The following is a 4464-nucleotide window of genomic DNA, read 5'->3' on the forward strand; positions in this document are numbered from 1 at the left end:
TCATCCCCTGATTTGGTGTCCCAGCCCTCCCTCCAGTCAGACAATGGTCCTGAGTTTACCTCCCAAATCTCTCAAATTCTGTCTAAGGCCCTAGACATCCCCTGGCATCCCCACATTCCTTACCACCCTCGATCATCAGGAAAGGTAGAAAGAACTCTTGTCAAGCTGTCACAGGAACTTCATCTACATTGGGTAAAACTCCTACCTCTGGCTCTCTTCAGACTATGAGCTCTCCCTAAGTGACCTCTCCAAGTCTCACCTTTTGAACTCATGTGTGGTCAGGAGTTTGCACACTGGTACTCCTTTTCCCTGAACTAGGGGTAATCCAGGAAAACGAGCCTCTGCCAATCCCTGCTGCCAAACATAAGAGGGCAGTTCAGGTCGTGCCACTCTTGGTCGCTGCAGGGATAGGGTCCAGAAACTGCTCCATGGCCAGGTGTGGGATAGCCATAGGTGCTGGCACTGGGATTGCAGAGATAACTGCTTCCCTGACCTGAATATAATAAGTTCAATTATGAGCTTGACAGTGGTTTTCAAAAAAATGTCTGAAACCGTGCTTACCATCCAGAAACAGATCGATTCTTTGGCAGCTGTGGTGCTTCAGAACTGATGGGGGCTGGATGTCCTGACAGCTAAGGAAGGTGGTCTTTGCCTGTTCCTCCAAGAAGAATGCTGTTTCCGCGTCAACCAACCCAGGATAGTGAAAAATAAAATCCAGACATGCAGAATTTCAAGGAACAGGAGACCAGTTCCTGGACTTTTGAAAACCCTATATGGAAGTGGATACTCCCTTTCATAGCACCCTTTCTGGTCACCTTTCTGGTGTTACTATTCACTCCCTGCCTCATTAATCTTGCCTCTGCATTCCTTCAATGACAGATACAAAAAATTTCTAAGCAAACTATTAATCAGTTCCTGTTACAGGATTACCAGCCACTGTCCACAGAGGAGCCTGATGGAATCTTTACCAAGTGGACTCCAATGGTGAAAGTCAGCTATACTCTGACATTGACGATGTTCCAAGACAGCAGGAAGTAGTCTAAGAGACACGGTGCCCCTATCCCCTTCACCATCAACTTTCTCCTCCCTTTTTCCTCCTTTTTATAAGAAAAAGGGAGGTTCATGGGTATCAGAAATTGCTTTCATCTCCAGCAGTGACACCACCTGGTCACTGTTGCCATGGCGATGACCATACATTCCCAGCATACTTTTGGCTTAGTTCCCAACTTCACCTGGGAGCAGTTACATCATATTCCAAATAAAAGGCAGAGATTTTCTGCCTTCACTCTCTCTCTCTTTCTCTTCTTTCTCTCATCCCTCCCCCTTGTCTCACTCTTCCATTAAACCTCTCCACAGGGAACCATGTTGGTTTGGTGTATTCTGTCTGGACACGGGCTGAGATTTAAACCCCCACAACCCAGAAAAACAAATATACTCTGTACTCACTTATACGTGGATTTTAGTTGTTAAGTAAAGGATTATCATGCTAAAATCCACAGACCAACAGAGGGTAAGCAACAAGGAAGGCTTTAGGGGGGATACATGGATCTCCCTGGGAACGGAAAATGGAATAGGCTTCTCAGGTGGTCTGGAGCCAGGTTGGATGGGAACATGGAGGGATCAGGTGAGAGAAGGAGGAGTGAAGAGAGAAAGTACAGGGAGAAATGACTGGGATGGAGGGCATTTATGGGGCGATGTGGAAACCTAGTGCCGTGGAAACTTCATGGAACCTATGAGGCTGACCCTAGGGAAGGCTCCTAATAGAGGATGACTCAGAACATGAACTGGTCGTCCTCTGTAACCAGGCAAGACTCTCAGGGATGAGACTGGGACACCAATCCAGTCATAAAACCTTCGACCCTCACCTGTCCAACCTACAAAACATGCTGAGGCAATGGTAGCTCACTGCAACTGTCATTAGGAAACATTTCATTGATTTTTTTTCCAGTTGTGTTTGGTTGTACCTTCGGTCTCTGAGCTATCTAGCTAATGATATTCTGCTATACTCATAGATTGGTGCTCGATCATCATCAGAAGGGCTTCCTCCTGCAGCTGATGAGAGCAGACACAGAGACTCACAGCCAAGCATTAGACAGAGCTCGTGGAACCCCATGGAAGAGAAGGAGGAAGGATTGTAGGAGCCAGAGGGGTTGAGGACACAAAGAGAACAAGGCCCACAGAATGAGCAAAAGCAGGCCACCCGGGGTTTACAGAGACTGAAGCAGAAACCACAGAACCTGCATGGGTCCGTGCTAGGCTCTGTGCTTTTATGCTGTGATTGTTTAGCTTGGGGGTTTTGTTGGGCTCCTAACAATGGGAATCGAAAGTCTCTGACTCTGCCTGCTCTTGGGACCATTTCTTTTTACTGGGTTTCCTCCCCTAGCCTTGACATGAGGATTTCTGCTAGTCTTACTGCATCTTGTTATGCCCTGTTCCAGTGATTTTGCTGGGAGGTTCATTCTTCTTTGAAGGGAAATAAAGGAGCAGTAGGTCTGGGGGAGAGGGGAAATGGGTAGGAGAACTGGAGGTGTGGAGGGAGGGGAGACTGTGGTTGGGATGTATTGTATGAGAGAAGAAAAAGTAAAAAGAAAAAAGTATTTATTGTGTTTTTCATGTTTGAGCACACATGTATATTTGTGTGTGTGTGTGTGTGTGAGAGAGAGAGAGAGAGAGAGACGGGGGCAGGAGGAGGGGTGGAGATAAATCCTTGTAACTGGTTCAGCCACTATGGAAGTCAGGGTAGGTTCCTCACAAAAATAAGAACAGGGGGCCGGTGATATTGGCACTTGTTGGCCAACCCTTACAAGCCAAATTCTTTTTTTTCCCAAATCCCCACCCGACTCAAGCTTCTGTCAGTGTCTGAGGCTGGAAAACAAGGCTGCCGGCTCACAGCAGTCCTGACAAAAATGCTCCTCACAGGCTGATCTTGGCCTCCCATCCTGGCCGAGGAGCAATGTGATCCCCGTAGCTCAATGGACAAGAGGCCCACAAGCTAAATTCAATTCCCAGGATTCATATGGTAGAAGAGAACTGTTTCCCACAAGTGATCTGCTGATCTCAACACACATGCTAAATGCACCCAGAGAAAATAAATAAATGTGATTTTAAAACACCTAGAATTAGAATTACCACATGACCCAGCTACAACACACCTGGATGTGTATCCAAAGAACTCTTAGATGAGTTTACCACACAGACACAGACATACAGACACACACACATAGACACACACACACAGACACACACACACACACACACACACACACACACACACACCTGTGCTATTGTATCACTGTTCATAACAGCAGTGGGATTTTTTTTTCAGTTTTAAGTAAAAACAAAATCATGACATTTGCCTGAAAATGGATAGACCTGAGAATCAATTTGTTAAGTGACATATACTAGATTCAAAAAAAGACCAGTATCATATTTTTTCTCATTTGCCATCTAGGCTTAAGTTGCTCTCCCCTGCCCCCACCCGACGCGTGTGCATGCATATGTGTGTGATGTTTGCTTGTGTGTGTGTAGTGGTGATGTTGCAAAAAAGAGGATAATGACATTCATGTATCAAAAAACCAATGGATAGACTGTTGAGAGAAGAGACCAGCACAGTGAGCAGCAAGTGTTCTGAGGAAGGGCTGTGAGAAAGGGCTGTGGGGAAGGACTGTGGGGAAGAACTGTGAGGAAGGGCTGTGGGGAAGGGCTGTGGGGAAGGGCTGTGAGGAAGGGCTGTGGGGAAGGGCTGTGGGGAAGGACTGTGGGGAAGGGCTGTGAGGAAGGGCTGTGAGGAAGGGCTGTGAGGAAGGGCTGTGAGGAAGGGCTGTGGGGAAGGGCTGTGGGGAAGGGCTGTGGGGAAGGGCTGTGAGGAAGGGCTGTGAGGAAGGGCTGTGGGGAAGGGCTGTGAGGAAGGGCTGTGAGGAAGGGCTGTGAGGGAAGGGCTGTGAGGAAGGGCTGTGGGGAAGGGCTGTGAGGAAGGGCTGTGGGGAAGGGCTGTGGGGAAGGGCTGTGGGGAAGGGCTGTGGGGAAGGACTGTGGGGAAGGGCTGTGGGGAAGGGCTGTGGGGAAGGGCTGTGGGGAAGGGCTGTGAGGAGGAAGGGCTGTGGGGAAGGGCTGTGAGGGAAGGGCTGTGGGGGAAGGGCTGTGAGGGAAGGGCTGTGAGGAAGGGGCTGTGGGGAAGGGCTGTGGGAAGGGCTGTGAGGAAGGGCTGTGGGGAAGGGCTGTGAGGAAGGGCTGTGAGGGGGGCTGTGAGGAAGGGCTGTGAGGAAGGGCTGTGGGGAAGGGCTGTGAGGAAGGGCTGTGGGGAAGGGCTGTGGGGAAGGGCTGTGAGGAAGGGCTGTGAGGAAGGGTGGGAAGGACTGTGGGGAAGGGGTGTGGGGAAGGGGCTGTGAGGAAGGGCTGTGGGGAAGGGCTGTGAGGAAGGGCTGTGGGGAAGGGCTGTGAGGAAGGGCTGTGGGGAAGGGCTGT

General features: G+C 49.6%; 1 non-coding gene across 1 annotated transcript; it reads right to left on the reverse strand.

Annotated features, from left to right (window-relative positions):
• Positions 1-2853: 2853 nt before the first annotated feature.
• On the reverse strand, positions 2854-2986 carry LOC116884097. Its single transcript, XR_004385836.1, has one exon.
• Between the last annotated feature and the right edge of the window lie 1478 nt (positions 2987-4464).

Source organism: Rattus rattus, chromosome 14 (assembly GCF_011064425.1).
Source record: "Rattus rattus isolate New Zealand chromosome 14, Rrattus_CSIRO_v1, whole genome shotgun sequence".
NCBI classification, from domain to species: domain Eukaryota; kingdom Metazoa; phylum Chordata; class Mammalia; order Rodentia; family Muridae; genus Rattus; species Rattus rattus.